Raw genomic sequence first — 25998 nt, 5'->3', positions numbered from 1 at the left:
GTGGCCTAGGTACTTAACTTCCCTTGCTACAAATTGCAGTTTACTTTTAGATACCCTTAATCCTTGTTCCCCTAAAAAGTTCAGTAGATTTTTCGTAGCTTGAGCCACCACTTGCCTTTCTTTACCTGATATTAATAGATCATCTACATATTGCAGAAGGGTGATTTCAGGTGGGACTGGAAATTTTTCCAGTACCCTCTCTAACTCTTGCCCAAAGAGATTGGGGGACTCCGTGAAACCCTGAGGTAAGACCGTCCATCTGTATTGCTGCTTTCGCCCATTGAAGGGATCTTCCCACTCAAAGGCAAACAGGTCTCTACTTTCTGGATCAAGGGGACAGGCCCAGAAGGCATCCTTTAAATCTACTACACTAAACCACTTATGATGGAAGGGAATTTTACTCAGGAGAGTGTAAGGATTAGGAACTACAGGGTGTCGAACCTGGACAATTTTATTAATGGCCCTTAGATCCTGCACCATTCTCCAGCTACCATCTGGTTTCTGAATGGGGAGAATGGGAGTATTAAAAGAGGACATACAGGTTTCCAAGAGTCCATCCCGAAGGAGACCCTCAATGATGGGTTGGAGTCCTTGTCTTCCTTTAAGAGGAATAGGATATTGTTTCTGGCACACGACCTCCCCTTCCTTTTTTTAACTTGATTTTAATTGGGGGAATTTGCAACCCTCCCCTGTTTCCTTCTTTTACCCATACCTCCTCCTTAATGTCTCTTTCATCTTCTTCAGTGAGCAGGGCCAAAACCTCAATCCGTCCATTCCTTACCTCTAAATCCAGTCCCATAGGTATTATTAGGTCTCTTCCTAATAAATTACTCCCAGCTTCTGGGATGTGCAACAAGGGAGCTATGATTTGATTATTTTCCCAACAAATGTTAGTAGGTTCAAGAATGGGAACTTCAAATCCCTCCCCTTTTACCCCTGTGATGGTGAGGGAACTGCCAGAGAGCCTGGCCCCCTTTGGAAGATGATTTACAGAGGAGCAAGCTGCTCCAGTGTCTACCAAGAATGTAATTTCCTCTTGATATGGGCCCACCTTTAAATTTACTAAAGGCTCCCGGTGGGCTTCTGAGATGAGGAGCCTCTGACTCTCCTAGTCTTCAAAATTCATTAGCGGTATAACTCGACCCTCCTTCTGTAAGTCTGGGCACTCCCTTTTGAAATGGCCAGGCTTTTCACAATGATAACACCCTGCAGAGTTCTGCATTTTCCTTGCTCCTTTTTTTAAATCAGCCCAGCCCCCTCCCCTATCTCGCCTCTGTCTGCATCCCCCATTTCCTGTTTCTAATCTTTTCTTGACCAAGTGGTCAACAGTGGCTATCATGACTTTAGCCTGCTGCTTTTGTTTTTCGTCCTCCCTTCTTACAAATACTTTCTGTGCTTCCCTTAATAACTCCTCCAATGGCTTATTCATCCATCCATCTATTTTCTGAATCTTTTTCCGAATATCAGGCCAAGATCCCTTCACATAGCTGACCTTTAACATTCCCTGGGCTACAGGGTCATCAGGGTTCATACCTGAATATTTCCTTACTTGTTCTCTCAATCTTTGTAGATAAGCAGAGGGAGACTCATCTTTCTCTTGATTTACCTCAAAGGCCTTATCCAAATTTTGAGATTTGGGTACCGCCAATTTTATTCCCTCTACAATGAGGTCTCTGAGATCCTTCATTTGTGCTCTATCCTCTTTATCATTATTATCCCAATCAGGGTCAGTATTTGGAAATTTTTGCTCTGCTGCCATCACCCCTTGCCCTGGCGGGTGTTGCCTTTCCCATTCTTTCATAGCAGCCCCTCTTATCATTCCTCTCTCCTCTTTTGTAAAGAGGATGTTTAATATGGACATAAGTTCAGACCACGTGTATAGGCTAGAGCCTAGGAACTGATCTATTTGCTCAGCCAGCCCCATTGGGTCCTCTATTAGCAATTTCATCTCCTTCTTAAAATTTCTTACTTCTGCACTCGTTAATGGGGCATTTACATACCCGACTTCCTTTGGCCCCATAGGCACCTCCCTCAAGGGGTAAAGGGATTTAACGGGGTGATGTTCCCTTACTCTCTTTCCTTCAAGAGTTTTTGGAAATGGAAAATTCTGTACATCCTTTTTGCACTGTATTAATTCTTTCCTCAACCATTGATGGGTCATATCTGGTGGGGCAGTTGGCGCCGATGGGCCTCCTGATTCCCCTGGAACCTGTGCGGACCTTATTAGGTCCTCAGACTCTAACAATCTCTGCCCTGGGGGAGGAGGGGAATAGTAGGGAGGAGGAAGGCTTAATAAGGGGTCCCAGGGTTTAGATTCTACCAACTCATCTTCCAAGTTTGGGTTTTTATCTTTCACAAGGTAAAGGGGAGTTTTTTTGTTCTTTAGCCAGCACGTGGCATAATCAGACTCCTCCTTAGAAAAGGGTTTCTTCTCATTAACATAAATTACAAGGTTGGCACAGAGCCAGTCCTCCTCTGACCCATACTTTGGCCAGAATACGTCTGGTGGTGAAATGCTTTCTTCAGTCCAAATGTAACAACAGTATTTAATCATTTTCTTTTTGTCCTTTCCCTTGGTCCGATCGCTATCGGTCCAATATTTTAACATCCTACCTAGTGGGCTATCTGGAGGGATGTCCCCGAGGGACTCTATAGGTGCCCCCTTTTCTTCTTCCCCGGCCGGCCAACTGCCTCTATTTCCCATCCTGAGTCTTGTCTGGGCTTCTTTCTCTCAGTTCCTTTCGCTTCGTCTGTCTCTGGCCCTTTCCCTCGCGGGAGAAGGGAACCGCAGATTGAGACTCCGCACTCGCTTCGTGCAGTATGTCGCACGTCTCAGTCACACACAAGCAGCTCCAGACTCATCAGGAATTCCCGACCACCAAGGCAATATATTACTTTCCTTACCTTGGTCCGTGCACGGAGTTGCCTGGTCAAACAGAGGCAAGCCCTTTCCCCCTTTTCTCATCCACAACCGGCAGATCCAAGCGTCTGGTCTCGGGCCCTTTAGCTGCCGGAGATGGGCCCCCAATGGCGGAGTCCGAGACCGCTCAATCAGCGGGGCGCGCCTTCCCTTTGTCCACCTCGGGGGTCCCCCTCCGAAGCTTTGGATCCCGGACGAGCCCCCAAGTTGTCGGAAATAAAGCGGTGCCTGTAAGGGAATAAACGCTCTCTCGGTTCTGGAGGAGAAAAGAATTTATTTACAATCTTGCAAGATGGGGCGTCCAGCCAAACACGCGGGAGGCTGGCGCGCCAGAGGAAGAGAATGGCGATGTTTAAATCCCCTACTCCTAATTCGCAAGTCCCTCCCCTGTTTCCCCATTGACTGGGTACTACAGAGGTTACAGCCTATCCGAGAACACTAACTAATTCATCTTTTGAGATTTTAATTTGTACAGCCAATCCCAGAGAGCCAACTAGCTCATTATTGAGATTTTGAACTGATTAGCCAATGCCCCCCCAAATTTTTATTTTTTTTGCTGTGAGTTCCCACCTCTGATACTACCTCATGTCTCTTTACATCAGGCAGATTCTCTCTTCTCTTTGTCTGGGGCTTGTTTAAACTGGTTTTGCCTCCATTTCCCTTATTCCATGCTGTCTCTATGTGAAAACGAAACTTATTCCTTTCTTACAGCCATGTCAGCCAATCCCAACATTTCCTCACTTGCTTCCGCATCCACCCTCTCTGAGCACCCTCTTCCCGTCCTCTCGGGGAGCCCCCTTCTACTCCCTGAATCACTCAAGAAAGCTGCGACGCCCTAAACTGCCTAGGAAGTTTTTCTTTTATCAAGCCCACTCTGCCCTCGCCCCTGTTCCACCCCCTTTCTAGGCCTTTCTTTTCTTCCTGTTTCCTCCTTCTAGCGAGTGTCCTTCAGCAATGTTTAAACTGGATGGCCCCTCGTATTATTGTCATAACAAGGCACCACAAAGTGAGGGGCTCCAAACAGGAGATCGATTGTCCCCCAGCTCTGGAGGCCAGAAGTCTGAAATCAAGGAGCTCCCTCGGAAACCTGTAGAGGAGGATCCTTCTGTGGTGGTTTGGGGCTGTGTGTACCCCAGAAAAACATGTTCTTAAATCTCATCCACTTGTGTGGCTGTGGACACACTGTAAGCAGGACCTTTTGATGAGGCTACTTCAGTTAAGGTGTGGCCCACCCCAATCAGGATGGGTCTTAATCCTAGTACTGGAGTCCTTTATAAACGGAACGAATACACACGAGAGAAAACCACGGAAACAAGAAGCTGAAATCAATGAGACCCGGAAGAGGAGGGAGAGACCAGGAGACGCTGCCATGTGCCTCGCCACGTGGCAGAGGAGCCCAGGATCACTGCAGCTGGGAAGAAAGTGATGCCTTGGTGATGCCTTGATTTGGACATTTTTCTGGCCTCAAAACTGTGAGCGAATGCATTCCCGTTGTTCAACCTGACCCATTCATAGTATTTGCTTTGAGCAGCCCAAGAAACGAAAACACCTTCCTGGCCTCTTCCAGTGTCTGTGTTTGCTGGTGATCCCTGGTGATTCAGTCTCTCGTCTGTCATCACATGGCCTCCTCTGTCTTCTCTTCTAAGGACACTTGTCACTGGATTTAGAGTCCACAGGATGATCTCATTTCAAGGTCCTTTCCTTAATTATATCTCCAAAGACCTGTTCCCCAAATAAAGTCATAATACTGAGGTTCCAGGAGGACGTATCTTTTGGGGGACAGTCTTCATTCCACTCCCTAGGCTCCCTACAAACAGCAGAGTGTGCCCCTGACGGTTAGTTCCCTTTCTTTCCCAGATCAGTAAGGGGGTGCCCAGGCAGACTGGAAGCTTCAAGGAGAGCAAGGCTTTGTCTACCGACCTCCCTGGCCCCCGACTCTGCGAGGCAGGGTGGGGGACCCAGTCTGCTCAGCCCTGCAAAGGTTTTTGCTGTTGTTACTTTTGTAGCTTTGACAGGAAAAAGATTTTTTACAAAAATGACATAGACAACCTCCCTTGCCTGGGAACCATATAGAAGATGGTTCAATCTTAAAAAGGACTTGAAATGGCAGTTTGTTTAGAAAAGTTGCTGGTTGCAAGAAGACAGCGTGGCTGCTCTGTCATTTGTAGCTGTCACAGCTGGGGACACCTGCTCTGGTCCAAAAAAGAAAACCTCCTGCTCTCCACAGGCCCCAGTTTTAGGAACCTGTTGTCTGAGGTTTGGGCAGCAATTGGTAGGGGTGGGACTTGGTGGCTGGGACCACAAAGAAGCAACTGCTGTGTAACAAGAGACACAAAGAGAAGCTTCTAGCCGTCCACCCAGCTGTTCTGGGGAGTTCTGGGCTCAAACTCTTTTTTTCACTGGGAAAGTTACTGAAAGTCTTGCACAATCAGTGGAATGCCAGGGGTTCTTTGTCTCCATGGTGGTGTTTTGAATTGTTGATTATAACTTCGGGTAAAACAAGCCTTGTCGGCAAGTGACCACGGGAGACCAGGGGCCACCATCAAGCTGTCTCCAGGGTAGACGCTTTACCAGTGAGCAGATTTTAAGTTGATGATCAGGGGACACTGCTAATAAGCTGGGTAATTCTGGGGTTAAGGCTATAGCCCACTGGTTCTGAGTGTCCTTGGTGTGGACGTGTGTGGACCTGTGCTGACTAGTCATAAAGCCTCACCCCCAAATGGCCTGCAGGCCCGTCTGCCTCTGTGGGAAGGAAAGGAACACACTGAGAATTCTTCTGAAGCAAGGACCTGTGCATCTGATGCTTTGAGCAAAGCTCAGGCCCTCGGTTCCCGACAGTCCCGCCTGGCCCGCTGTGCTTCTAGGTTGGCATTTCCTCAAGCACTAGCCCCAATTTCCTGCTGCAGGGAAATTTGGAGTTTGCAAAAAAGATTACTGAGTGTCTCCAATGGGGGAACTATGCATTCTTCTTCTTTTTAAAAGATTTTATTGTGGTAATCTCTACACAACATAGCATTTCCCATTTTTATCACCTTCAAGTATACAATTCAGTGGCGTTAATTACATTCCCATTGTTGTGCTAACATCACCATCATCCATTCCCAAAACATTTCCTTCTCTCCCAAACAGAAAGGGAAACCCTACAGTCTTGAGCGCCACCCCCACCCCCCTTTCTGGGGTCTCTGCCTTTCATTGACTTTGGGCTATTTTATAATCTGTGTATTGGAGAGAACCGACAATAATGCAAATCATTTTTGTCTGTGGACTTCCAGATGGGTTCTGGATGGAGACGGACAACCTCCTCGCCCTGCCCCACCAACCTCCCACCCCAAAGCCAAGTTTTGCACAATTTGCAAGTTCACACCAATATTTTGATCCATAAATGTTACTGTTCTTTGCATTCTCCTTTGAGTCGGCTCTAACGTCTTCCAGTTCCCTCATCTAATTAATGAAGTCATTAAAATTCGTGCCTCGTGTTGATATTATATCTGTATAAGAGGCATGTTTTTTTTTAACTGTCTTTGAACGTGGATAGACCTCCAATCTGGCTGCAGCTGCCATTTCCCGGCTGTGCTCTGCTGGGATCCCCGGGGAGGTGGAGCTGGTGGCAGCGGCTCCGGGACCCTCGAGGGTCTCCTGCCTGTTCATTCCCTGCCCTGCGCGATCCTACATGCCTGCACCATTCCCCTCACTGCAAGAGGAGGAAACTGGATCTCAGGGAAGCTAAAGAGCCTTGTTCAAATCCACACGGTAACCGGCAAAGCCAGGCTCTCTTTACATTCAGGACTTTTGACTCCAGGCCCAGGGCTCTTTTGGCTCCAGCACAACTGCCTCTCCCACACAGCAGAGAAAAGCGTGTGGCAGGTGGGCTCCGAGGTGACCCCCATGGTCTGCTCTCCCTGGCATTTGTGCTGTCGGCCGCCCCTCCCCCTGCGTGTGGGCATGACCTGTGTGTGACTCACTCCTAAACCAGCATATGGAAAAAGGGATGGGCTGTCACTTCCGTGATCATGTAAGATTGTTCCTTCTGTCCTGCAGCAGACGCCCTCCCTTGCCGGCTGGGACGCTGCCAGCTGCATGCTGTGAGATGCGTGCTGGGGAGGCCACACGATGGGGACCTCAGGATGGCCGGCAGCCAACGGCCAGGCGAGAGGAGGCCTCGGTCCATGGCCCACGGGTGCCAACATGTGTGCCTGGAATCGGATCCCTCCCTGGTCGAGCTCTCACGCAAGTCCCCAGCCCTGGCCAGCACTGTGGCCGCAGCCTCTTGGGAGACCCTGAGCCAAGCACTTGGCGAAGCTGTGGTCATTAGTGTGAGATGTTCCAAGCCACTGAGTCTGTGATTCTCTAACCCCTGTAGTAGCACTAGCTATACAAACCATGCCCTAGAAACACTCACTCATTCATTCAACAAATATTTACTTCCAGCAGCTAGGCCAGCCACTGGGCCCACATCAGTGAACAAAAGAGTCAAATTCTTGCTCTTTGGGAGTGTTGTTATAATGTTTACGGACGTGTGTAGGTGCATGTTTTGGACAACAGACATGATAAACATGATATGGTTAGGTAGCTGCACAGGGCGCTAGAAGGACCACACAAGGGCCGAGGGGAAGAAAGAAGAGTGAGGGGGGAAGGGAATGTGTTGGGAGTTTGCATGTTTAAGCACTGTGGTCATCTGAAGCCCTATGTACGCCAAGAAAACATGTTCTTAAACCTAGTCCATCCCTGTGGGTGTGAGCCGATTGTATGTAGGACCTTCTGATGAGGCTACTTCAATCAGGTGTGACTCACCTCAATCAGGGTGGGTCTTAATCCCAGTACTGGAATCCTTTATAAGGGAATGAATATCAGAGAAAGAGTGAAAGAGAGAGAGAGAGAGAGAGAGAGAGAGAGCCATGGGAGGCAAGAAGCTGAAATCAATGGAACCTGGGAGAGAAGGGAGAGAACAGCTGCTGCCACTGCTGTGTGCCTTGCCATGTGGCAGAGGAGCCAAGGATGGCTGGCAGCCGGTCTTCAGGAAGAAAGCATCTCCTTGACAATGCCTTGACTTAGACTTTCTTTTAGCCTCTATTTAGCCCTAAGCAAATAAATTCCCATTGTTTAAACCTGATCCATTTCCTGGTGTTTGCTTGAGATGCCTAGGAAATTCAAGCAAGCATCTTCTGAGAAAGTGACACTGGAGCCAAGGCTTTGGGGAGGCGAGGGAGGGAGCCACGCAGGTATCTCCAGGAAGCGCGTTTCAGGCTGAGGCAACGGCCAGTGCCAAGGCCCAGTGGCTGAAGCAAGCCTGGTGCGATCAGGAGCAGCAGAGTGGGTGAGCAGGCGCTGAGTTACTGTAATGAAATACAGAATTGGCAAGTCTAATTTAAGCTTTGGGCAATTCATAAGATTCCCTGGGTTGCTCTCTGGTTAACTCATAACTCATACTTTTAAAGGATCATCCCCCCACTCATGGCTGATGACTTCCTGCCCCCACCCACCTCTGCACATGGAAGGCCTTTAGACATCAGCTAAAGTGGCCTCCTTGAGAACCAGGAGACGAAACCCTTCCTTTTAACTGGCCATCTTGCTCATTTTTCTTCTCTAAGCCCCTCACCCCAGCTCCTAACCATCCTTTAGGGACAAGCCAAGCCCTGCCCTCTCCCAGCCCCTCTGGCCTTACCGTCACATGTCTCCAGCTTGCCACGCAACACATGGGGCAACGGGCTGGGACTGGGTCGCCGCTTGCTTTGAGCACTGGGTGATCAGCTCTGCCAGGCAGGGCCCAAGTCTTCCCTTTTCTCTATGTCCCCAATATCTGAGACAGGCTGGGCCTACAGCAGGTGCTCCGTCGCCAAGGCCGGCACCAGGCCATGAGCTCTGCCACTCTTAGGGCTCGCCTCGAAGCACTTCTCTGCCTCCCTGTCCACCCCCCTCCTCCCAGGACCACGCGCCCAGCCTGCTCTCTCTAGGTGTCACCTACCAGGCAGACTCACCTGGCCCAGCACAGGTAGGATTATGATCCCCCTCTGTGCTAATGAGGACCAGAGGTGAGGCAAAGGTTAGAAAAATCAAGACAAACTTAAGGAGACCCATGATGTGACTGCAACTTATCTCCAAATGAAGGCACGTCAACATGCTTTGTAAATGGTGAAAGCACTTTGCAAATCTAAGTGCAAGATCCTAATTTGTACCTGGTACAACTGACTTCGGGAAGGAAGTCTACTCACCTATTTCCATCAATACTTATATTTGTCTCTTTTATTTCACACACCTGAACATGGTCCTTGGGAAAAGAGTAACAAATCTTTGGAAAAAATACTGAAAAGACAGCAGACAGAATGGCTGGCTATTTGAATTAAAATGCGCAAAGGTGTGCGTGGTTTTTTGTTTGTCTATTTTTACATTAATCAGCCTGGTGGTCAACACTGCCTGAGGTGTGGCGGGGCACAAGCATGGTTCACGGGGAAGAGAATTCAGCTTTGGCCCCTCTTCCCCAAGGTCTGGTACCTAATTTTGAGTTATTTACTTAAAGAGGCCTCCCCCTCCCCCCCAATGTATAAGCCTCAGGCCCCACAAAACCAGAACCTGGGCCTCAGGCACCTCTTGACTCTCCAGCAGCCACTGCCTCACAGTCCCGAGGGCCAGGCCTGGGGAGAGCTGCAAGGGGCCAGGGTGCCTCCGCCCACCCACCCCACCCCACCCCCGCCCCCGCCCTGCTCTCCCAGCCCCGGGCCACAGACCCTGTCTCTGAGAAGTGACGCCTGGGTGTGGAACCCTGAAGCCATCTCAAGACCTCCTCCTAAGGGCTCAGGGTGGACCTGCTCTGCCTCTGGACCTGGCCTGTTCCCTGGGGAGGTGGGTGCAACCGGGCCACCCCCCTCCCCGGCTGGGTCTGCACTCTGCGCTATCCATCCGAGGCCCTTCCATAAAAGCACGTCTCTCAAAAGCCATGTCCGGTCAGACCCTCTGCACTGGGGAACGCGCCCTTGCCTTGCGATCTTGGATACGCCGGGGCCCTGCGGGCACCCTGCACACCCGCTGCATCGTCGTTGAAAAGACACCTTGCATTACAGGCAGCCCTTTCCCGCTCTGCCTGGTCCCCGGGGCGGGAAGCTGCACGGACACTGCGCTGGAAGGCACGGGGTGCGGGCCCGCTGGGCGGACCTGAGGCGGCAGCTGTCACCTGGGGGATCGCGCACGTTCCCGGCCTGAAGCCCCCGGACTAGGGGGTCAGACGTGGCTCGGGGCCGGGGTCCCTGAGCCCCGCGCGCCCGAGTTGGCCGAGGCTGCCCCGCGAGCCCGCACGACCCTGGGCAGCGGCCCAGGCTCCGAGCACGCCCGGCTCCGGAGGGAGCGCGCACACGCTCACTCCGTCGGTCCCCAGATCCAGGGCGCGGGTGCGCGGCCTCCGTCCGCGGGGACCGACGCGGGGTGAGGGACCTCGCCCAGACGCTCGCGCTCTCCGCAGCCGGGAAAGAGGCCCCTGTCCGCCGAGGCTCGGGACCGCGCGGTGCGGCCCTGCCCCCCTCTCCGACCGTGCAGGATGGTCTCGCCCACCCCTTGCCCCGCCCGCCGCTCTCGGCCCGGCGGTAGACTACAGAGCCGCGGTGGCAAGCGAAGGGGCGCGGCGCGCTCTCCAAGCCACGCCCTCATCTGCATAGTCATGAGCCAGGGATCTCCGCCTTCGGGGCGGGGCGGGCCTTCCCGCGCGCTCGCTGGGCCGGAGGGGGCGTGGCCCGGCTGCCGGTGCCAGTTGGGGCGGGGCCGGCGCCTACCAGGCTCCCCCTCCCGGCCCGGCGCGCTCTCCGCCCCTTTGCCGCAGGCCCCGCCCCCTCCCGCCGCCTGGCAGGGCGCGGGGCGGGGCGCGTCGCCGGCAGGCCCCGCCCCCGCTGTGAATATTGATGCGGCGCGCGTCGGCGTCGCCCTCCTCCCATTGAGCGAGGCTGTGTCGCGTGGCCCGGCGTCGGCGTGACGGTTGGACGCGGGCGCGGCACTGCGGGTCCCGATTGCTGCAGCCGCTTGTCAGTGTGATGAAGATTGGCACCCAGGTAAGCTGTCACTCAAGCGCTCCGCCGCCGCCGCCGCTCGCCGCCGCCGCCGTCCCTATCAATCACACCGGCCGCCGCCGCCCCGCCGCCGCCCGGCTCTCGGCGGGACCGGGCGCCCAGCGGGGCCGGCACTTGACCCGCCGCCCCGGGGCAGGGGCGAGGGGGCGCGGTGGGGGAGGGGCGCGGGAGGCCGCGGGGCGGGGGCGCCGGCCACGCCGGCACCCACGCGGGGTCGCGCCGAGTTTGTTTTTAAGTGTGGGTTGAGGCGGGAGGAAATTTCTGGAAGGCGCCGCCACGCTGGGCCCGCTGCGAGGCGCGCACTCCTAACCGTCCCCTCGGAGCCTGGCGCGCGCCCCTGCGGGGGTGGGAGGGGGACGCGCGGGGGCGCGCGGGGTGGGGTGCGGGGGCGCGCGGGGCGTGGCGGGGGCGGGGGGCGGGGGCGCGCGGGCTGGGCGGGCCTGGGCGAGAGGCCCGCGGGGGCGCGCGCCGGGGGCTGGGTGTGGGCGCGTCGCGGGGCCCGCAGCGGCGGGGGGTGCGCGGGGCCGCGCGTGGGGGCGGGGAGCGGGAAGATGGCGGCCGCCGGGCGGAGGGCGGGCCGCGCCCCCGCGGTGCCCCTCTCTCCGCGGCTTTCCCCTCCTGGCAGAACCCCTTCTTCGTTAGCTCCCCCTCCTCTCAGTCACTCCTCCTTTCAGCTTCCCCCTCTCAGCTCCCCCTCTTCCCGCTCCCCACATCCGGCCTGTGGCGGTGGGAGCGCGCGGAATGAAGCTTGCGGCGACCTCGGGGTCCGAGCTTTTTCGGGGCGCGGGGGTCGCGCTGGCTGCAGCGCCGGGCGCCGGTTTTCCTGCATTAGTTACAGAGGCTCGACTGCGACAGCCGGGTCGGGGGGGATGACTGGAGGGTCTGGGACGGTCCGGCCGCGCGGCTCGCCGGCCTCCCTTCGGGGAGGAACCGTGAGTCACTTGAGAGGAATTGCAGAGAGCGAGTCTGCTTTATGTCATCCCATTGGCTCTTAAAATGCTCTTTCTTGGCGGTGGCTCCGAGACCCTGCGGGGGAGGTCCTTTGTGATGATGCTTGACTCCTGCAGTACATCCCAAATCCGAGGAGCCGGGCCGGAGTCGCAGCTGCTTGGGGTGCGGGGGAGGGAGGTAGAAGCCGAACGTCAGCAGTCGTACGTTGGGTAAATTTGATGGCAGACTTGTAACAATCGAGAATAAATTTGTCATATGTAGGGGGGTAACGTAATTATTTAGTGTGTAAGAATTCATTTTTTATAAAAGTGACCGAATTTCTGTATGAAGTGTTTATTTTCCACTTTAACGTGCAGAAAAACTTGAGTTAAGTGTAATTTTATGATTTTCCTGGTGTGTTGATAAAGGGGCTTCTGCTAAATGTTAGAGCAAGGATTGAGTGTGGTGATGTGGAAGAGGCAGGCTGCCTCCAATCTGCCCCCCACCCTTTTTACTTCTGTCTTGAATTTGCTTAGCTTGGGGAGTGGTACCTGGATCACATTTCATTGAGTCTACAGTGTGCCCGCGTGTTTGCCACGAAAAGGCGGATGCCAGCTGACGCGGTGCTCTCTTAGGATAGTATTTGAAGGATGCTTCCCACTTTGGAGATTGATGAATCATGGTGGGTGAAAGATTACTTGCATTTTTTGCTTATGATTAAACAGGCTACTTGCTAATGACACCAGAGCCAAAGTATTTGGTTGGGATTTCTGTCTGGTTTACTCTTATTTACAGCTCTTGCAGTGTATTGTGACTTTTTTAGGATAGTAATTTTCTACTTGTGACATTCACTTTTGTTGCAAAATCATGACTTATTTGAAACAGCATAGAAGGAAAGACCTGAAACTGCCTAAGTGATGCCAAGTGTTCCAACTCTGGGATGTCTAACCTTTTCTCCCCACCCCCACCACCCAGGCGGTGTTACCCTCAGAGTAACATTGTAAAATGAAAGGGATCTAGGAAACCACTTACACTGAAAAATAGTTATCAAAATGTTGGAAAACACACTGGTGATAAAGTCCTGTAGTGTGCTCTCGTTAAGTGCTGAGATCTAGCAGCAGGTCTGGTAATTTTGGAGTTGGAGAGCATAACTGATATTTTGAGATTTCTGTAGTAACTTAATGTTTTGTGGAAATGCTTGTGGTTTCTGTTGGGGAAAGAGTCCCAGGTCCTAAAGCTGCAGGGTTTACAGTCTACATTTGTAATTGGAGGAACGCAGCCTTTCAGCTGGAGACTAGTGCATAGAGAGAGCTGGTACTTTTCTCATTCGGGATCACAGGCGCCAAGTCAGGAGCCCTTGCGCTAGAAGTCCATTTACTCACTTTTGGAATGTGTGTGCCCTTCTCTTTTCCCTTCCTCAAATGACTCTACTGATGGCACAGATGGCACAGGTGAGCACGGCCGGTGCAGGAGCAGCATAAGCACGTGGGGAATAGTGGATTCCCCATAGTGCCGACTCTGGGTTTTGCATAAGCTCTTTAAGAAGTCCCGGAGGTGGTAATACATTTTAGGAAAAGTTCAATGGGGACATTGTAAAACATTTCCGGGCAGGGAGGGTTGGTCTTTTGGTGGAATTAGCCAGCAGGCCTGGCTGCAAATGCTGGCCCAGGGCCTTGGTTTTCTTATCTGTCAAATGCGCCTAATTGTACCCACCCTGTCGTCCTGCCACTCCGAGCACCCAGCCCACAGCAAACACTAGCTCCTTGTTTCCGTGGTTTAAAGTGAGGGTTTCTGGAAAATCCACGTGTGAAAGGCAGCCTGCTGTCACAGCGGATGGGTAGTCTGACGTGGTGGCTTAGAACTCATATTTCTCTGAAACTCTGGTTCACAGAACGCACCTCAGGGACTTTGGGAGGGGACAGACGCAGTTTCTATTTTACCCATTTTGTATTTAGCAGGGGGTGGTCCCTGTAAGATTTCTTTGGGAAAAGGTTCTGCAGCTTTTTCAGCAGCTTGAAGACCAGTGATTTAAGGCTGAGAGATCGAGGGTCTTTGCGTTAATAAGTTTTGGATTCTCTTTATTGTCCTAGGACTTTCTCTAAAATGGGTCCCCTCATGGGACCGTCGTCCAGGCCTTCCCTTCCCCTCCTGGGGGTCACCACGGAACGGGGGTGGTTGGTGCCCCTCTCTGTGTGCGATCACTTCTGCTCAGGGGGAGGGAGCCGCTCACCCCAAAGGCAGGCGGCCCTGGGCTCAGCCTCTGGCCGAGCAAACTGCAAACCGTCCTGGGGAGGCCGCTCAGAGGCTGGCACTGAGGGACCCCAAGGGACCCTCACAGGACTTGCCCTTTCATCAGCTTCTCCAGGCGCACGGAGCAGGCCCTCTTCAGAACCTGGAGGTTAGGATCACTCGGGGATAAGGAAAAAGCATCCCGGGGATCCCAGGGACAGGCCTCCTCATTGTTGGCCTGGGAGCCAGGTGGGCTCTGGGAGGACCCCGGGCTCTGGGAGGACCCCAGCCCCTGGCTGTGTTGGATTAGCCCACGGCCCCCCCAGGCTGCTGCCTCCTGCCACTGTGATTGCATGAGCTCTGCCTCCCACGCCAGTGGCCCCCATGGCCTTCCCAGCCCCCAGGGACCCCGCAGGCTCCAGGTTCCCAGGGCGGGACAGGCCGGGCCCCAGAGGCCTCACCTGAGGGCGTGGTTGGCTCTCAGTGTATGTCGCTCCATGTCATTTGACACATTCTCTCAAGGTTTGTGTTGAAAAAAATTAAGAATTTACAGGAAGAAAGGAATGTAATCAACATCAAATCTTGTTAAGCTTTACATTCCTCTAAATTTAGTTCTGTGTTTATAGATAAGTTTTTACAGACATAATCAGTTAAGCTCTGTGTGGCATTTTTACAGTTATTACGTATATTTTCATGTATTTATGTAAGCCACCCATTTGTCATTTAAGAAATGTTGTTAAGACCTCAAACCATCTTGTGATTCTCCTGTATTCGTGTCCCTTTATGGCTGTGGCAGATGTGGTTCTGTTTAGTTTACATCTAGAAGCTGGGTTTCCTCTGGCCTGCTGGGCTGGGGGCTGAGGGAGGAGGGTATCCGCTGTGGGGAAGGGCGGCCCGCTGGTGGCCACTCCTGCTGGCTTTGTCCCCCGCACAGATGGTGCCTGGAAACAAAGATGGCCCATGTGAAAAGGGGCCCCGTTGCGAAGGCCGGGGGCTCCTGTTTCGTAAACCGGGTCCAGTACCCTTACTAGCAAGGACGCAATGAAAGTTTCAAAGGTCAGTTTTTACTGATGCCAGTGACAGGCATGGTCCTAAAAAGTTTGTATTTAAATTTAAATTCTGCCTGCTGTAATCTCAGCTCAGTTCAGAATCTTAAAAACAAATTCTAAAACATTAGAATGTCTCTGCTATTAGAATTTTGTGCTATCTTTTATGGACATATGTAGACCTTTGGAGCTTAGAAATAGTTTTTTTTTTTTTTTTTGGTACAGAGATTTAATTTTAATAGATTCGATATCTGATTTTGTTTGAAATATTAAACTTCCTGTGGCACCCCCCCCCACTTGTTTAAAAAATAAAGTGATTTCTTGGCAAATGTTTTCCTCAGAATGGCTTATTTTCTACACATCTCTCCGGGAAAGGGGTATGAAGTCCAGGCTGGAAGACAGGCTGGGAGGTCTCCGTTGTCTGTGTGGTGTTCGCCTGAACGTCTTCACACAGAATGAAAACTTCTTGAACTGCAGTGAGTGTAGTTAGTATCTTGGAGAAGGTATCTTTTTTGAATATAAGGTCTTGGCAGTTTTCTTGGCTACTTTGACAGCTTTCTTGGGTTTATTAATAAACAGATTTAGTTTGGGAAAGGATCTTTGATTAAATGTTTGCTTTTCTGAAAGATGAGTAACTTGGGAAAAAAAAAACTAGAGATACAGTTTGCAAAAGTCTCTTGACTCTTGTCCCCAATCCTTTTCTGGCTTCTTATCTGTTTTTTAATGCCACCTTTTGTTCCCTGGAGATACTAATACTGAAAATACTCTAGAATTTTGTGCCCTTTTTTTTTTTTTGTTAGTGGAGTTGTGCTTGCTCATTAGTTTTGATGGCAATTAGGAAGGTACACTGAAGGTACACTGCTGGGAAAAATAAAACTTTCACCAGGTTTGGTAACTTGAGAGTTGGGTGGAACCACTTACCTGCCCCAGACAGGGGAGGATTTAGGATATTAAAGTAAAAATGCAAAAGACTTGATATCACCAGAATTGAATTAGAGAGCAAATTGTAAGTGAATTAAAAGAAGTTTAGTTACAATTTTAAAGTACAGCTGGACTTCAGGCCAGGAACTGGCAAACTCTGGGCCATATCTTACTGCGGCCTGTTTTTGTGTACAGGACCCAGAGCTAAGAATGATTTATGCGCTTCCATAAGGCAGTGGGAAAAGACAGAGGCCTGAAAAGTATGTGGCCCCCGAAGCCTGAGGCTTTCCTGTCCAGCCCTGGACCCGGGTTCAGCTCTTGACCGAGACAAGTGGAAGTGGGTCTGGGTCTGGATGGGCTCTGATGGCACAGCTTTGGAAAACAATCCGAGTGAGAAACAGAGACCAGGCAAGCTGGTCCCTGCACGGTGCCAGCCCTGCTGGGCCGATCACAGCGGCGTCGGTGGAGCCCGCACGGATGGCTGTGATGACCTGAGCAGAAGCCTGAAGGAATACCTGTGCACGAGTGTAGAAGGAAGCCTAGAAGACCGAGCTGCAGTGGGTCGTTCCACTGCCTCGTTGCTCTTTTGTGCTCTTCGATTGGCCTCGGAAAAAACCCGGGAGCCCTGCTTTGCTGCTGGAGCCAGTAGGGAATGGAGGGCAGTTCTTGGCCTGGGCCAGGCCCCCTCCCCCTGCAGCAGCTGTTCTGGGTGGCCTGGGTACCGGGCACCCCGCAGTGACAGCCAGGAGAGCTGCTGCTCTCCCCGGGGTGGCTGGTGGAGGGACCTGGGGGGCCTGGGAAGGCTGGCCTGGGGCTTCCCTCGCCCATCTTCCGCTTAGCAGGGCTTCTTTCTTTCCAGAATTTGCATTCCCCCTTTCTCTGACGTTTCTCCCAGGATTAAAAGCAAAGGTCCTGACTGTTCCCCAGCCTCCCTTGGTCCTCTTGTCACAGAGGCACCCTCAGGGACCTTGTGACCTCCCTGGATAAAGCTTCCTTCGCTTGCCTGAGGCCACACCTGCCTTAGTGCTCGTTCAAATGTTTGTTTTCGCCTCCATCTTGATGGCAGCCTGCCATATCCTAACAATATAACTTGTAATGATTTTGAACTTGAAATTTTTCTCCGTTTTTATGTATGTTTCTTTTTCTTGTTTTAAAAAAATGATCTTACCTGAATTATGTTCCAAGTAGAGAACTGGGCCATTGAATTTATTTTCATGGAGGGGAACACACATGACAGGATGTTCCCAGTATCTCTGCCTTTGCAACTTAAAATTTTTTTTTCTAATGTAATTTTCTCATGTAGTATTTGTACTATGGTGCAAACAGAACCATTTAATATTTTTTAATTGTATTCCAGATAGAGTGTCATTAAAATAATTTCAGTTCTTTTTTAGACTTGTCTAAATATTGAGATGCTCAAAACTAATGTCCATGTGTAAGATGCTTTGTTGAGTTTGATGTGACTCCTATGAAAGGAGGCATTGTAATGCCGTGTTGAGAACAGGTAGGGTGTTAAGTGTGGGTGCGTGTGCCTGCATGGGCGTGGTGTGTAGATTATATGGCATCATTGGGAGTGAAGCATCATGGCTAAGTGCACTCCAGGAATCCTCAATCTTAACCTTCAAATGCCCTAAAATTCATCTTAAGGGTTGACAAAATGTTTCTAAAGGGCCTTTTGAAATTGTGATGCACTCACCACTGATGCTGAAAATGTCAAGTCCCAGACCCCACCATTCACGAGCACAAGCTCCTGTTAGGGAGTATGATGAACATAATTTGACACATAGCTCTGGGATTGAAAAGGAGATCAGAAACTGTTTTCAGGCTATGTGTAAACGAGTGGCAGTAAGAAATGAGGCAAAAACGGTTCTCAGAAGAAAGTGGATAACCTTAAGTGCATTTATTAGACAACATGAAAAATAAATGAATTCAGGTTTCCACTCAAACCAGAAAAATAAAATTAACCCAAAGAAAATTGAGGCAAAGCTAGTTTTGTTTTTGGCAAGTCTGATAAGAAGAAATGAGAACACAGTATTTTCAAAATGGCTGTCAGGACACAGATGGAGATTTTAAACAGCAACACACCATGTGCAACTTGATCACAATAAATTTGAAAAGCTATGGGTAGTTTATGAAGAACATGTAGATGACCAAATTGGACCTTTGAGGTAGACAATCTGTATTGACTGTATTGACTATATTGAATAAATAGCCAAAGATTTCTCTCTTAAATAGGCAGTAGGCACGGATGGGTGAGTTAGGCCAAACTTTCATGGAACGGATAATTCCTGGATTGGTTGTTGATTCAGTGATTCATTAAACAAACAACTATTGAGCACTTGCTGCATACCAACCATTGTGATAGCTGCTGAGAATACAAGGGTAAGCAGAAGCAGGGTGCCTCCTCAGGTCCCTGCCTGCTGGGACCCTCATCAGAGACCTGCTGGGACCACTTAAAGCCCACAGCCCCTTGGGGGGATCTGAAGGGGCTGGTTTGACTGCAGTGGGTGGGTGGGAGGGAGGACAGCAGGGGAGGGCACAGCCCAGTCATGCCCAAGAGTCAGGCTAGGTTGCAAATTAACTGGAAGCCCCCAAAAGGTTTAAACAAGGGTGTGTCGTGTCAAATGTGGATTTGCACAGATCACTTTGAAGACTTAGAGAGAGTCCCCTTGTCCATCAGTAGGGGATGGGAGAGTAAGCTGTAGTCTGTCTCCCCGGAGCGCCCTCTGCAGCCTGCTGAGGGCCCTCTCCAGGGTATAGAGAGTGAAATAAAGAAGGTTCAGAACTGTGTGTAGAGTATGCTACTTTATTCTGAGAACGGTGTGTGGATATTTATATGAAAAAAGAAGGCTATACCCCAATCGGGTAATGGGGTACCCGATTCCCTGTGGTGGAAGGAGGAGGCAGGGTTATGTATGAGCTGGTTTTCTGAAGATACCTTGTATAGTTTTGATCATGGAACCATTTGAATGTTTTATATATTCTAAAAGTTAAATAAAAGTGGAGGGGGCGGGGCATGGGATACAGCCCTAAAAACTTGAAGCAAAGTGAAACAAAAGAACCTAACTAGATGCATTGACTTGTTGGCGTCTCTACACGGAGGAATTATTTCACGTGAGTTTAAAACAAATTGGATTGTACATCCTAGTGGAATAAATCCTGATGACAAAGGAACTACAGAGAAATCCTAAACCATTTTTAGTACTCTTGTTACTAACAGCATTCACATTTTGAATTATTTTGAAACGACTGCACACGTCGTACCTGTGTCATTGTCGTTAGGAGACAAGATTTTCAGGGTGAGAAAAGACAGGCAAACATCAAAGAGGTTAATAAATGCCCTGCAATACTAAATTTGAATTGACGTCAGTGTTAACTTTACTTTTTTCAAGTTTTTATGAGAAAATATTTCCTACTTCTATTCATTAAAAAGTCCTGGCAACAGTGACCAGCTGTTGCCATGAGCACACGTAGCATGTAGATTGGGGTCTACAGCATTTCCCACTGTAGGGAATCTGAGCCCCTTGGATAAATGGCAAATTCCGGGTTTGGGGCAGGAAATAAACAACACAAACCTGGAATATGTGAGAAAACTACCAAAAATTACTAGGGTTGTGTTAAAATGATATAGGAGCCAACCGACATGGCTTGCGTTGGCCAAAGATGGAATAGTTTGGAACATTAAATCTGTCTTCCTACCCATCTGTTTATCGCCATCCGCCTGTCTGTCCATCCATTTGTACTTGTTAAAAACATTTCCAAATCCATGAGATCATAATGTACTAAAGACAGCCTTGCTGGTTGACTATTGGAGGACACTAGGAATCAACGTGTAATTCTGAAAACTGGCAATAAAGGGAAAGAAGCAAGTTTCAAACAAATCATTGGGGCTGCAGTTGTGGAGGATGGACCTGAGGGGTGGGAGGTTGGGAATGGTGGCTGTGGGGAGGTGTGGTACCCACGCGCCAGCGAGGCAGCTGGTCTTTCTGTAAAATTAGTTGTGGGATTGGAAGCTAAATGACTCTTTTTCAAAGTGAAATTTAGGAAAATGATCTTTACCACTGCAACCAGTATCTTTGTTTTTTAATGTTTTAACCCTTGTTTGCTTGGGGATACTATCAAGGGTCCTTAATATTCTATCCATATGTGTGCAACATCTTTCTTACAGTTGCTAATGGGGCACAAAAGAGCAGTGTCCTTTCTCCCCGATAGTTTGTTAAGGCACTTTGGGGATGCTGACTTCTAACCCTTGAGCATTTCTTTAGCCTCTTGTCAGCGGTTACAGAGCAGACTCGCACGTGGTCCCCTTTGTCCTGATTGGAAGCTGCTGGCCGTGTTTACCTGGGGGGCTCATTTCTCCTCGAGGCCGAAGTAGTGTTTCATGTTTGAAGAGCACTGGAACTCATAGATTGACTCGATGAAATCAGCATTTGGAGACACCAAAACTGTCCAGTTGGCAAACAGTGTCCTGATTTCTTTATGAGTTTTATAGTTATCATATAAATAGAGCCATTTTATTATCAGAAAAGAGGTTATGTAGAAGAAACAGCAGGGCTTTGGAGCCTGACAGGTGGATCCCACAGAGTTGGTTAGCCTCATTGTACGTCTGTTTTCTCATTGGTAAGGTGAGGATGGAGAACCTTATCTCACTGTTACGGAGCACCTGTGACAGGGCTCTGTCACTGCTGGTGGGACCCGAGGTTCCCTGTGGCTCCTGTGCTCCCAGGTCCCTGGGCCCAGGGCAGCCGGAAGGCCTCCTCTGCCCTGCAATGTCGCGTCCTCAGCTGGGAAGGCCTGGGGACAGGGGTGGCTGGATGGCCGGGACCTGGCGTCCGGAGGCGTTTTCTCCTCTCTGGCAGTTGATGCTGGGACAGCTGATGGGCACCCCTGACTGTGGGCTCTCCTGGAGGCTTCCGGGTCCTCGCGCTTCTTCGCAGGACCTCAGGGCTGCAGGAGGAGTGCCCTGCTCCAGGCCACAGCTGCTCCGCCACTCAGGACTCAGCCAGGGAGCCGCACCTCATCACTTCCTACTGTGACAGAGACCCCTGCTCCTGGTGGAAAGAGCGTCTGAGGATTTACGGACCTGTTTTAAAAGTGCCCCGGAGAGGTCCTGGCATGTGTTGTACACTAGAAGGGATCCCCCCCACACACACTTTCCTGTCCTTGCTCTGATGGTACCAACTGGAGACAGCACTGACAGAGCACCTTCAGGCGCTGGTGGTGCCAGCCCTCTAGAGGCTGGGTTTTGGGAGCACTTGTCGCTTTGACAAAGAGTCTGTTTGCCCATGGGAGACAACAGAAAACATGATGATTACACTTAGCAGGCGTTGGGAGAGCAGCACCAAGACACCACCAGCACTTCGAATCTGTTCAGGATTTGATTGTTCAGAGATGCTTTGTAAAAGTGTCTGAAGCCCATGGCCTCATGTCGTTCGCGTTGTGCTTAGGCCCTGCAAGTCCAGCACCTGCTTTCTTCTGGTCACCGGCCTGCACCCCTGCCCACGCACTGGTGCCCTCTGTGGCAGTGTCACTGTGGCCTCTTGGAGTATTTTGAAATTGGGTATTTCATGACTCTTCAGGGTATTATAGCTGTTGATGGACCTTTATTCCTCCATCTACACTTGAGAGTAGGTTTTTACCACCTGCATTGTTTATAGATGAAGACCTCCACCAAGAGAAACCAGCCTAATCGCCATAAACTGTTAGAACTTAGGAAAGTCCAGCAAAGTTGGCAGGTATAAGTTCACTCTACACAAACCAGTGTCATTTTGTATGACAGTAATCCACCAGAAAGTGAGCTTACAGTGAGATACTTTTGCCAGTAGCAAGAAAAACCATAAAATGTTTAGGAATTAATCTAACCAAGAATACAGACGGCCTATATGAAGAAGATGGTGAGACTAAATAAAGGACCTGGAAAAGAATCTGAACAAATGAAGAGGCTCCCATGCTCTTGGGTTAGATGACCTGGTACCAGGAGAGATGTCTCTTCTCCTCAGACTAGTCCACAGTACTTCACAAAGCTCTCATACAGTTGTTGCTCGGCAGCGGGGACGTGGTTGTATTTGCTCCTCCATCCTCATCACTCAGAACAGAGCCTGGCATGGAGCAGTCCTTCAGTGAACATCTGTGGAGCAGACGGCTGGCTGGCCCAGTCACATGCCTGTGAAATTGTGTTCCTCACCTTTCCATTTGACATTCGACCGTGGGCTCTTTTCCAGCTGCCTTTGAATTGAGCCATCATGGTTAAAGATTGCGTGATGGATACTTGTGATTGATTTCACTGTACCCCTGTGATTGCACATCTAGGTTCTGTTTCCATTTTTAATTATTGTGGATAAAAAGCATCATTAGCTTCTAATGTTTCTTGCCTTTGAAAAGGGAGACTTTTGTGCACAAAAAAGATTATTTGAAGTTATTACCTTTTAAATGACATTTATTAAAGTTCCACATTCCCAGTCCTGGTCATTCTCTAGGCTTTTATGTAGATTTTACAAATCTTGCTATACTATTTATAAGTTTAATAAAGTGTAGCCCTCCCCTTTAATACAGTCTTTGGTCAGCTCAAGTTGATATGACTAAATGTCCCATCTTCAATGATCTGTCCTATTTACAGCCTAAATTATTGAGGTGAAATTCACTTAATATGCAATAAACCATTTTCAAGTGTACAATTTGGTGGCATTGAGTACAATCACCACCTCTGTCTAGTTTCAGAACTTGCCCATTTTGAACCATGGTCTTAAATTTGGTAGATTCAGTTATCTTTTCTAGTACCTGAAACATCGAACCAAACAATAAAACCATCTTGAGTAATTCCTTAGCTAGTAGATTTAATAAACGAACATTACGCATGCAGTGAATCTCAGTGCTTAGGAAGTGGGTGTTGTGGGATCAGAGAACTGGGTTTTGGCTTCTGCTGTATCCCCAGGGCCTGGCAGAGTGCCCGGTGATCAGTAAACTTGAACACCTGAAGGAATGTTTATAATCTTAGTAAACATCTCTTACACATTTCAACACAAAAAATCATGTCTAAAAGCAATAACTCAATTATATATTTTAAATTGGAATCTAAGACTAATTTGCCAATTTTTCTTAGTAATGCAGACACCTGAAATGCCACATACATAGATTATTCTGAAGCTAAATGCAAAAATATTAAAATCTAGCATGGCGGGGTTGAAGAGATCACCGCTAAGGCAGGACTTACATCATCTCTGGTGAGTTGGGAACCCCCTCTCTGAGGACATACCCTAGGGGAGCTCTAGCTGGGAGAGCCTCCCTAGCCGGCCACCGTCCTGAAGTCGTCGTGTCCTCCCCAGACTCAGCCGTGGTTGCTGAGTCCGGACTGGGCTCAACTGATCTGTTCACATCGGGGTCTTTTCTGACAAATTGTCCCATTCTTCAAGTCTGCCTGGGCTAGAATGCTCAAAAATACTAAAATGCCAGCCTGTTAGATTCTGCCCATTTCATGTTTTTGTCTGATCCATTTTGAGTTAATAATTTTTGTGTGGTGAGTAAGATCAGGGCCCTCTTTCACTCTTTTGGATATGGATATCCAGTTCCCCCAGCACCTTTTATTGAAGATCTGTTTGGTCCCAGTTGAGTAGACTTGGGAGCCTTGTCAAAACTCAATTGATCATAGATCTGAGGGTCTATTTCTGAACTCTGAATTCAACTCCATTGGTCACATGTCTATCTTTATGCCAGTACCGTGCTGGTTTGAACAGGGTCCCATTATAATATGCTTTGAAGTCAGAAAGCATAAGTCTTCCCACTTCATTCTTTTTCAAGATGGTTTTGGCTATTTGAGGCCCCTTACTCTTCCGGATGAATTTGATGATTATCTTTTCCATTTCTGCAAAGTAGGCTGTTGGAATTTTGATTGGTATTGCATTGAATCTGTAGATCAACTGAGTAGAATTGACATCTTAATGACATTTAGCCTTCCAATCCATGAACATGGAATGTCTTTCCATTTATTTAGTTCTTTGCTTTCTTTTAGCAATGCTTTGTAGTTTTCTGAATATAGATCCTTTACATTCGTGGTTAAGTTTATTTCAAAATATTTGATTCTTTTACTTGCTATTGTAAATGGAATTTTTTTTCTTGATTTTCTCATCAGATAACTAATTACTAGTGTACAGAAACAGTACAGATTTTTGAATGTTGATCTTATATCCTGCCACTTTGCTGAACTCATTTATTAGCTTTGTCCTAGATTTTTTGGGACTTTCTAAATACAGGATCATATCATTTGCAAATAGTGAAAATTTTACTTCTTCCTTTCTGATTTGTATGCCTTTTATTTCTTTTTCTTGTCTAATTGCTCTTGCTTGAACTTCTAGAACAATGCTTAGTAATAGTGGTGACAGTGAGCATCATTGTCTTGTTCCCAGTCTCAGTGGGAAAGCTTTCGGTCTGTCACTGTTGAGTAAGATGTTAGCTGCTGTGGGTTTTTCATAGATGCCCTTTATCATGTTGGGGAATTTTCCTTCAATTCCTACCTTTTGAAGAGTTTTTATCAAAAAAGGATGCAGGATTTTGTCAGATGCCTTTTCTGTACTGATCAAGATGATCACATGGTTTTTCTCTTTTGATTTGCTCATGTGGTATATAACATTAATTGATTTTCTTGTGTTGAACCACTCTTGCATACCCAGAATAAAATCCACTTGGTCATGGTGTATAATGCTTTTAATGTGCTGTTGGATTATATTTCAAAAATTTTTTTTGAGAATTTTTGCATTTATATTCATTAGAGAGATTGGTCTGTAGTTTTCTTTTCTTGTAGTATATTTATCAGGCTTTGGTATTAAGGTGATATTGTCTTCATAATTTGAGTTAGGTAGTGTTCCCTCTTGTTCAGATTTTTGGAAAAGTTTGAGCAGGATTGGTACTCTTCTTGGAATGTTTGGTAGAATTCACCTGTGAAGCAATTTGGTCCTGGGCTTTTCTTTGTTGGGAGGTTTTTGATGGCTGATTCAATCCCTTTACTTATAATTGGTCCATTTCATCTAGGTTGTCTAATTTGTTGGCCTGTACTGTTGTTCATCGTATCCTCTCATAATCCTTTTTATTTCAGTGGGGTCAGTAATGTCCCCCCTTTTCTTTCTGACTTTAGTTGTGTCCTCTCTTTTTTATCAGTCTAGCTACAGGTTTGATCTTTTCAAAGAATCAACTTTTGGTCTTGTTGGTTCTCTCTTTAAAAATTCTCCATTTCTTTAATTCTGCTCAAATCTTTGTTATTTCCTTTGTCCTGCTCACTTTGTGTTTAGTTTCTTTTTTTTTCCCCAGGCCCTCCACTTCTGAGGTTAAGTCTCTGATTTGAGATCTTTCTTCCTTTTTAATTTAAGCATTTGGAGCTATAAATTTTCCTTTCATCACTGCTTTTGTTCCATCCCATAAGTTTCAGTATGTTGTGTTTTAATTTTCGTTCTTATGATATTTCCTAATTTCCCTTTTATTGATTTCTAACTTCCTTCCATTGTGTTTGAGAAATTACTTTTGCAATATTTTTAAATTTGTTGAGATGGTTTTGTGACCTAATGTATGATCTGTATGCACTAGAGATGGATGTGTATATTCTGCTCCTGTCGAGTGAAGTGTTCTATGTAGGTATACTGCATCTGGCTGGTTTAGAGTATTGTTCTAGTCTTCCGTTCCCTTATTGATCTTCTGTCTTGATGTTCTATCCATTATAGAAAATGGTTTATTGAAGTCTATTTATGTAGAACCATCTACTTTTCCCTTCAAGTCTGTCAATATTTGCTTCATGTATTTTGGGGACTCTGCGATTAGGTGCTCTTCCAGTTTGCTAAAACTGCTGCTATGCAAAAACCAGAAATGGATAGGCTTTTATAAAAGGGATTTATTAGGTTATAGGTTTATAGTTCTAAGGCAA

At 48.6% G+C, this 25998-nt stretch overlaps 1 protein-coding gene across 3 annotated transcripts in view; it reads left to right on the top strand.

Annotated features, from left to right (window-relative positions):
• Positions 1-10841: 10841 nt before the first annotated feature.
• The window catches only part of PKNOX1 (PBX/knotted 1 homeobox 1), a 97472-nt gene continuing 82315 nt past the window's right edge, over positions 10842-25998 (top strand). For 2 of the 3 annotated variants that reach the window (XM_037831088.1, XM_037831059.1), the window contains exon 1: positions 10876-10950. The gene's annotated coding sequence lies outside the window, so the exon portion shown is untranslated. Of the gene's footprint in view, positions 10951-25998 lie in introns of all 3 variants that reach the window. The other variant, XM_037831078.1, reaches the window with a different exon arrangement.

Source organism: Choloepus didactylus, chromosome 1 (assembly GCF_015220235.1).
Source record: "Choloepus didactylus isolate mChoDid1 chromosome 1, mChoDid1.pri, whole genome shotgun sequence".
Taxonomy (NCBI): Eukaryota; Metazoa; Chordata; class Mammalia; order Pilosa; family Megalonychidae; genus Choloepus; species Choloepus didactylus.
The sequence above is the reverse complement of the archived record's forward strand: the minus strand, read 5'-3'. Positions and strand labels throughout refer to the sequence as shown.